General features: G+C 44.9%; 1 protein-coding gene across 18 annotated transcripts in view; it reads left to right on the top strand.

Moving 5' to 3' along the window:
- The window catches only part of TCF7L2 (transcription factor 7 like 2), a 181,655-nt gene that overhangs the window by 141,127 nt on the left and 30,941 nt on the right, over positions 1-9,587 (top strand). The window lies entirely within an intron of this gene.

Here is a 9,587-nt window from a genome sequence, read left to right as displayed (position 1 = left end):
CCGCCCCCCGGCCGCCCGCCCGCCTCCCGCCGCCCTCGGCCTCCCCGCTCCGGGCCGCTTGGCCCCGACGGCTCCGGGGAAGCGGCCGCGGCCGGGGCGGGGGGGGGGAAACCCCATCCCGCAGCAGCTTGTTGCTGCTGGGGGGGGTAGTGGTGGGTGGGAATGGGGAGGTCCCGGGGAGTCCGCGCTGCTTCCCATGTGCCGCGCATCCTTAGGGAAGAGCCGGCCAGCCCGAACTCCGCGTCGCCCGTCCCATCCGCTGCACTTTGCGGAGTTATTGCTAAATGGGGGGAACTGTCCGTCAGCGGCCCCGGCGCTGGCGCTGCCGCGGGAAATCGCACGTGTGACAAAGGCGGCCGCTGGAGTGTGGTGGCTGCTGTGAATAGAGGGAGGGAAGGCAATTAGTTGCCGTGTTGTTGGGGCTTTTTACTTGTCAAACTGGAGCCTCGTTGCTTTTGTTATTGCCGTGTAAAGGGAAATCGCGGGGTTTTGTTTTGGTATTAAGGGCCTTAAAGGTTGCTGGCTGACACTTTGCACGCGAAGGCCAGAGCGGTGCGGGGAGAGGGGGGGACGGTGCTCAGGCAGACAGAAAACGCACAGATTTTTCCCCCTTCTTGCTTCGTCAGCCCTTAAATAATATTAATTTTTATTTTTCGCCGGGTCCTGAGTGCCAGTTTGCGTTTTGTTTCGGTTTGGGTTTTTTTTGTTCAGCCCGCAGCCTTCGCAGATTAAACAGCCGTTTAAAAAGCAAACCTGGAACTGCTCAAGGTCTCCCTGTTTGAAACAGTTTTAATTTTTTTCCTTATATTTACTCAGCCCTGTTGTTTCGTTCTTTGGGGGCAAGGGGGAGGGGGGGATGAACTCATTTGCATGAGTCCCCCAGATGTGCGTGGGGAAGACAAGTGTTTGCAACTGGTTTCCTTCAGTGCCTCGTCTGCAGCAGCATCCGTCCCATGGCGATTGCTCTCCCTGCGTGCAGCATCCACCACTATTAACAAACTCGATTAGGAAGTGAGGAGGGGAAGAGGGCAGCCATGGTTTCCTAACTATTCCCTGTTAAACCACCCTTTATAGCTTTTACCCCTGTTGCAAAGTACTTTGCAACTTTAGGGAATAAGGATAATAAGAGATGAGAAATCGACTCTTGGCAAACTTGGGTGCAGCGGTTTGCCCTCCGTACCCAGCTCAGATGGAGGAAGCTGGTGTCTTGCAATGCGGTGTAGGCAAGAGCGAGCGCAGGGGAGAAGGCTTCACCTTGCTCAGTTCAGCGATGCTCTCAGGGTACCCCTGTTTATTCTCACTTAGGAGCAGCTTAGGAAACTACGATAGCCAGGGGCACCGTAACGTTAACGGTCTCGCAGCTCCTCTTGCATTGCTTTTACAGTGGGGTCAGTGGTTTACAGAAGTATTAAATACTAAAGGAAAAGGGGGGGGGGGGGTTGGGGGAAGACCAGAGCTAATGGTGAAGGTCTGCCAAATGTCACCTCGGTGTTACAGTGACAAGAAAATACACTTTCCTTACAGCTCTCCCCCTAAGAAATTTGTTTTGAGGGATTTGACAATCTTGCAGATAAAGTGACTGCTTGCTACACTTAACTGGTCATGCTCCCTCACGGCCGGCCGGCGTTCCTCGCTGCACTTAGTAATACCTGTGCAACCTGGGTTGTAGTAGCATTGTCATTGATTTCCAAGGTAACTGCTTTTTAGCTCTTCTAAGCAGACATATACCTGCATGGGGGGGGGGGGGGGGGAGGAAGTCCTTTCCCCACTCTCTGGAAGGATGATGGTAAGTGCTATATCAGAAAAGACAGGAGGCTTCTCTAAATTTTGATAACCGCAGCCGACAATTTAGAAATAAGACACTTCTCACAGCCAACATGACAGTGGATTTTGAGCATTCAGAAAACACCAGGCCAAAAAGCTGGAGACATCTTGATCTTTTAAGACAGCTTTTCTAGTACTTTAAGTGGAGGGGGGGGGAGCGGGGAAAGAAAAAGAGAGAGAAAAGCTGCGAGGAAAATAATACAAAGCCTGTACAACTGGCATCTAGACAGTAAAGAAAAAAGTTTTTGAGGTTAAGAGAAGGAAAGACAAAGCTGTTATGTACCCGAGGGATGCAATTTTAGTGGGAATGGAAGATTTGAGTGGTAAAGGAGGAGCGCTTGCCTCTGGGTTCTCTCTCTTCCAGCAGTTCGGCTGCTGGCATCTCAATTTGAATTGCTGGGTGAGTAGCACTTTCTGTGTACGCGCTTTCCGTCTTGACCATTGAACTTCTGATGTGACTCTTCTCTCCCTCTCCCCCTCTCTCCCTCTCCTTTTCTTTCTCCTGTGTGGAAAAAAAAAGGGGGGGGGGAGCATAGACAGCAAGCAAGCATCTCCAGCTGTGACCTTTGTTAACAACGTTGTTTTTGTTTATTTATTTTATGGTAACAGTCTTTTTTAGTAGGGGGAAGCGTGACTTTTCGATGCCACTTTAATTTTACAGCAGTGGCAGGAGCGAGCGGCAGAGTGCTGTTTTGTCGCGACACAGTGGTGCAGCGGGGCAGAGTTGTTGCACTCCTCCTCTTTGCCCTTCCCTCCGCCTGATTTTGGGGTTTGGTTTGCGGAAGGCGGGGGGGGGGGGGGGGAAGAAATTTTTTCTTGGTGGGATCGGGTGTGTTTGGGGGGGGCGGGTGTTTCAGAGCCTGGTGTACAGCAGGTTTGAGGGGCTGATTTCTGGATGCTGAACAATGGTTACCAGCGAGGGAGAAGTGTGTGCGCGTGTATTAGCTGTGTGTTACATCCGCAGTCATACATTCACACAGTGACCATGACATCACTAGCTTTTCTTTTCTTTTTCTCTTTGGGGTGGAGGGGGCCACTTCAAAGCTTTCTTCAGTTCAGTACGATATTTCCTTAACTCTGAAACCATGAAGGTAAAAATGTTTGGTTTTATTTTTTTAAGGAGAAAGAAGTTGGTTTGTAGCAGGGCACATACATTACAGTTTAAGGGGGTCTGGAGATGGAATGGTTTAATTCTGGTCATACACAAAACGATTCTTTTCTTTTTGGGGGGGAAATTATTAAAAATACTATGTAGTAGTTTCTAATTGGATGCTTTTGATCCTGTGTGTGTTTGACACTCAGTTAAATTTTCTGAATTCTTCAGAAAGCTCAGCCGTGATGTGAATGATGGAAATCTTAGGGACACTACATAAAAATTATTTCACTCAGTGATAAAGGAATATGAAAAATAATATGGAATGTTGATAAATGTGAGATAACATGTTTTGACACAGTGGCTCAATGTTTGTTACCAGAAGTCCATGAGACTTTCTTCTATTAATATATGTTACAGAGAGTAAATCTACCCCTCAGCCCATTCTGTACATTGCCCGTAATTATACACAGAAAATTTATACGTATTTAAGAATTTTAGAAAGCATTGCATTTTTGCCAGAGGTTTTGTGGGAGTCTTGAGTTTTCTGCTGTTCTCTTTTCTAACTCTGCCAGGCTTGCTTCCACTCACTCGGTCCAGGAGGAGGATTTCTATCACATCAGTATTCTGTATGGTACCTTTGCTAGAGTAGCTTAGTTGATTTACTTGCCTTTTCTTGTATAAAATAAGGGATAAAATTCTGTAGAATTCATCTAAAATGAATTAATCTAAAAGGACAGTTATTTAAATGTTTCTTCATTCACTGCATGTTGTTGCATATGCAGGTTTTACATGGCTGGTGATGAGATCTCATAAGCATTTTACCTTTAGAGGAATTCTTTTTATTGTGACTTGGGGTGAAAGGCCTGACAGTGCTGTATAAATGTGTCTGTTTCTTTGCTTCCAAAATATTTGAAAGGTGCTTTGGTTCTGATGTGCATTTAACATCACATTTTTAGGGAAACTTTGTTGAATTTATTCAAGAAATAATTGATCTGGGCTTACATAGTTTCATCGCTTAATTGTTTTGTGGCAGCATGTAATGGTTTTAGCACATTCAAAAATGAAAACGTTTTTTAGAGGTTTGTTATTTGTTAAGCTATTTAATATACATTTGCTACATATATTGTGTATCGGTATTGAGCACAGTCTGCTATGATTTGTGAATACTGCATTTAAAAAAAACTGTACTGAAAACTTGGCATTGTATCTTAGGACATGTTTATGCATGTTAGTTTTTTAATAATGCTGTTATTACTGCAATTGCCAAATACAAGTGGATATAGGCATGCGTGCTATTATTATTTTTTTTTTCATTTCTTGCAGTTTTTTAACAGCCTCACATTCAAGTTCTTACTGTAAACAGAAGTCAGAGATACCCTAACAAAATCAGTGGAGCTGTTTCCTCTATGATATATGTCTGTCCAGTGCTGAAATAAGCAATTTACATGCAAGAATTAAAGCTGTTTATAATGTGACATTTTAGAGACTGCTAGGGAGTAAGTGAAATTGCATTACTAGGTATTCATACAAAGCATGTAACGAATAAGGTCTCTCAGCGCAATTATAAGTATCCTTTTGCTTATAGTCATTTCTCCCGTCTTCCCATCTTTTCTGAATTTTTGTGCTTAGGTTATTGCTCTCCCCTCTCCATGCCCTTTATGTTCAGGACCGTTTCCTGAAGAAATGTGCTTAGGTTTCCCTGGTCTCTGCTTGCTGTATCCAGCACACCTTGTACTGGTGCTGCTTAAGAAAACGGTGTTATTCGGTTTCAAGTCTTTCCGCTTTTTGCATTGTTAGACGTGGATGAAAGCTTGTCTGCTCTACAGAGATAATGTCTGTCAAGTAATTAACTAAAGTACGCAAAGAAAGCAGTGTCTGTTTGTCAGGTTGGGGAAGAAACTGTGCCTCTCCTTTTGTAATGGAAGAAATAGAGCTGGGCACCTTGATACCTGAAACTTGAAGAGTTTGAGCACTACCTTGCCCTCCTCATACGGGGATATACACCTGTTGATCAAATCATCTCCAATTTTGTGGTACCCTGTAAGGCTTGGCTGGATACCTGCAGGCCACAGTTGTGGGCTATGGGCTGAGGTAGCTCTGGTGTCCAAGTTTGTATGCCCAGAGCAGGCAGAGCGATGCAGCAGAGTGCTTTCTCTTTATCAATCAAGCATTAAGAGAATGAGTGAGGTGAAGTCTAACTGGTGTAAATGTAATTCCATGTGTTGCCGAAGGATCTCAAAATATACAGCTGTATAGCAGGTGCTTACCTGGGTCTGACCTGACATTAGAGTAACACCACATGATCCAAGAATGCAGCACTTAAACTTATATTTAAAACCCTGAGTTTCTTGGGTTTTTTTCACTGAAAAAAAAAATCAAAAAGCCATCCTGAATACCATAGCAGTAAGATAAGAGTCTAGAACAACTTTGAAAGCAAAGTGTGAGCACGCTTAATAATAATGGTTTACTACTGTTTTTAATTCTCCTGCATAAGAACTAACAGGCAGTAATTGGATAGCTAAACCCCAGTTCTTTCCCTTTGACGCTGGAGGATTTGGCGTATGCTAATTGTCACCAGATCATTTCACATAATTGCCTTTTGGCGAAATTAAGTGGAAATTTCCTGAACATCTTAAATCCTCGCTTCCCCACCCCCTCCCCTCAGTACCTTTGCTCCCTTACAGGAAGGATGCCGAAAATGTCAAGCATGGTGGCTTCGTGCTGCAGTACTCAGGGGGCATTTCATCATAGTTACAAGGAGGGGGAGGAAAAAAAAAAAAAAGGAAACTTCTTTTCTGGAATGAATTGATGGACACTTAGAGCCAGGAAGCTGATTTTGTTGTTTTGTCTGAGAGATTGCTAATAGAGCATGGGTTTTTTTTTGGAAAGCGGGCAGTTCTTGCAGGAGCAGGTAGGCGCTCGCTGGCCTGGGAAGTGGTCAGGGAGGGGGGGGAAGAACCAGAAGGATGTAAAAGTGTATGTGTATCTGTCCCTGCCTTTTTTTTCCCCCATTTATTAAGGGAAGGGCAGTGGGGGGTTGGGTTTTTTTTTGTCAAGCTCTGTCTAGGGGGGGTATTGTCCCAGCACATGGTTGTCAGTGCTCCTGTCATCATTTGTGTGAAAGCAGAAAATGAGCCTTTTTTTAGCAGGGCGAGTTGTGATTATCAATGGAGGCCTTGTCCCGTGCTACAATGGGCAGTTAGCTTAGGGCAGGACCTTAGGCAGAAATCAGCTACATTAAACTGCGAAAGGGCTCAGGCCACTGCGTCAGCCATAATGGAGCAAGGGGAAGTAGTTTTCAGGAAAGAATGCTTAGTCAGGTGTGAAAGCATCCTTAAAAAAATAAACTGTGACTCCACTAGCTAAACGGAGGCGGGTAAAATTAAATCTTAGATTTTTTTTCAGGAAATGCTTCATCGCTGGCATTGAATTTTTATGCTTGGGAAAGGGGATGAGAACTGAGTTACGTAGAGCTGGTGCGTTTGGTTGGCTTTAGCTTTCCAGTCAACCTGAATGGTTTGCAGTTTCCTTGTTGGAGTTTGGGGTGCCATCTGGAGCAGCTGCTGATGTGGGTGATTCTGGGGGCTGGAGTAGTGCTTACTGATGGGTGCTCTGCTTTGGGTGTTGGTGACCCTGGCTGGAAATGCAAGAATATTTGCAGCAATATTTTGGGATTTGCCTTTTCTTGCAATTTAGCTTTGTGGGTTGGGGAGTGGTGTGTCATTTCTAGGCAGATCCAAGGAGAAACCAGCCTTTAGAAAAAAAGCAACTCCTCTTACGAGCATCTTTGGAGCTGCAGAACAGCTCAGGAACATCTGTTAGCATTTCACTGGCCATAGTCAGCATAACTGCGATAGCACCGTCTGGAAAATACAGGGAGACAAGTTATAAACTTATTTTTTTAATGTGAACTAGTATTGAATGGTACCCTTTACGAAGCCCAGGGAGCAACTCCAGGAGGGCCTGCTCATTCAAGACCACTGTCGACCTTCTGCATCCGTCCTGGAGGAGGGGAAAAGCCTGACAAACCCTCTTCTGTGCTGCTTTTGTTTTATTGTATTAGGCTCATAAAGGCACTTTCAGGGCCCATCTTTCTTCAGCAGAAAGGGAAAGCAATGGGGAAGAGGAGGATATGGCAAAAAAAGACAGGCGGAGCTCTAGCTCCATTTGTTTTCAGTGTCTGTTGATTAATAGGTTTTAAGGTGAATGGTGAGCTCTCATTCCTCCTCAGCTGCTGGTAGTGGAGGAAGGGGAGGGGGCTCTGGGGATCCGGGGCACAAGTGCCTGATGAGTTGTCCCTCCCCTGCCACGCTCCTGGTTACGGGTGGTTGAGGGGTGCCTGGTGGGCAGCAGCACGTCCCTGCCTCACAAGCAGGACTGGAGGCTTTAAGTACACTGACAAGGTTGCCTGGGTCAGGGAAGAGGGTCCCTCCCCGGCTGTGGCTATGGGAGCTGTGCCGGCAGCCACCTGAGTTTCAGGCTGTGCTGGGGCAGGAGCATCCCCCTGCCCTGGGCTGCCCAGCTGGGGGTGTCTCCCACCTGCATCGGAGTGGGGTCTCCCACCAGCCTTCCTCTGAGGTTGCAACGCTGCAATGGCATGCTAGCTTGCTTTCGGCCTGGGTGGCTTTTTTTGCAGACCTGCTTTTAGTAAACCGGCGTTATCCCGGTAAGGACAAATTCTCTGGCCTCTCTGGCATGTTTTTCTCTGGCTTTGTGTTGATGCCATGTTTTTATTACCAAAGCCAAACAAGCTATGAATTTGCAAACAGAAATTGCAGTAACAAACTCTTCCTATTTAAAGGTTGTTTTTTCGTTGTGTGCTCAACAATACAATGTTTCATCTTGTGCAAGTCGTGCGTTGCTTTCAGAGACTTAGGAACTATTGATTTATACAGCATGTATTAACTTCTTCAATAAATGGGGAGTATTCATCAGTGGGGTGTATTAAATTGGGCTGTATACGCATAGAAGTATCTTTCATCCTGTTAATGAAATGTCCTTACCACACAACAAAGACTAATACATAGCAATTTATACACAAAATCCCCTGCAGTTTAAATCTGAAGTTCAGATAGTTTTTTTGTTCCCTAAAGGCACTTATCAGAACTTAGGCTAAACGGATCTCAGTATCCCTCTCAAACATATATCAGTCCAGAATTTGGTTTGGTTTTTTGCTGTTTGGTTTTGTTTTGTTTTGTTTTTTTCCCCCCCTCCTTTTTTCATTCCAGAGCTCCATTATTGTTTAAAGTCATCTGTGTTTAAGCACTCCCAGAAGCATTTCAAATTCATATAGAGAGATTTAGTAGTTGAGTCCCTATGGGGACAATTTCCTCTGGTTTGCTCCAGGCAGGGGTTATCAAGAAAAGCAAACTTCTGTTGTTTTTTTGCTATTCTTTACTGTGCCCTCTAACCCAGCGTACAAGACCCCAGCTTTCAGTGGAGAGCAGTGATTTATCAGCAGATGACTTGGTACTTTGTAGATGCTGGGATTTCGGTCTAGAAATCTCCACTTCTTTCTGTCCTGTTAGCACATGCCCTAATGCTGATCGGTGCGCACCAGTGCAGCTCCCTGTTCCGTGCCTGACACGGCCATAAATGGAGTTCTCCAAGTTGCCAGAGAAATTCCTGCATCTCACAATGGCTTTTAGCTTTAAACTACCCTTGATAAAGTACTCACAAATGTATATTGGAGAAGGGCCTTTTGCAGGGGGATGGCTAAGGTCATCTAATAGGTGTCTGCTATTGATGGCTTCTGCGGTTTACCTTTCATTGCCAGTGGATGGGGTTAGGACCACACTTGTTACTCAGGCAGAGCTCCCATTGACTTCAAAGGAAGATGCATGTGCAGGATTAATCCTGCGCTTTCCCAGCTAGTCCTTTCTTTTTCTCTTTTCCAAGGACTCTTAGTTAACTTCAGGAATGCTGCTTTTAAAGAGTAGCTTATTTAGCATATTATGCATAATTAGCTTGGCTGGCAAATTTTGTGTGCTATTCTGAGCAGAGTTACGGTCCCTTTTCCCAGTGTGTGATAAACAGTGCAAAACAATACAAACCTAGCCCAGGGTAGTAATACAGATGCAGACTGATTTTCAGGGGCACTGGATCACACTCCTCTATCCTGGAGAGCATATTTTGGAGCATGCAGGTGACAGTTTCTCCTTTTCCCCCAGTACAGTCTCTCCACACCTTTGCCCCAGCATCATCAGAGTGGCAAAAAAGTATCATACCCTTATATCCAGTACCTTTGTATGAATTGCCTGTTTGGGTGCAGGGCAGCCACCCAAAGAACAATTACTTACGTGGAGAAAAGTTTGCGGACTAAAGTTCAAACTCTTGGTTGTTGATTTTTATTTTATTTTATTTTTGCATTTTATTTTTCTCTGAAAGGTGTTAAGTAAATGCATAATAATTTAACGCTCATGCCGTTTTGTGGAGATATTGCGGGGGGTCTTGGCATATCAAAGCAGTGGGTGGTAGTTACATGTAACCCCCTATGGTATATCTGGCTTTGGTGACACAGGCATTTAAGTCCAGCTTTCCTCTCATGTGTTGTTTCTTGTTTGTCGGCTTAAGTCTGACCCTCTAATGTTATTCTGTCACTTACTTATTTTTTTAACTAACCAGTTCCAGTTTCTATGAAAATAAGCCCTCTGTGGAAGACAGCCCT

This window comes from Falco cherrug, chromosome 9, assembly GCF_023634085.1.
Source record: "Falco cherrug isolate bFalChe1 chromosome 9, bFalChe1.pri, whole genome shotgun sequence".
NCBI lineage: Eukaryota > Metazoa > Chordata > Aves > Falconiformes > Falconidae > Falco > Falco cherrug.
This window is presented reverse-complemented; position numbering and strand designations above follow the sequence as displayed.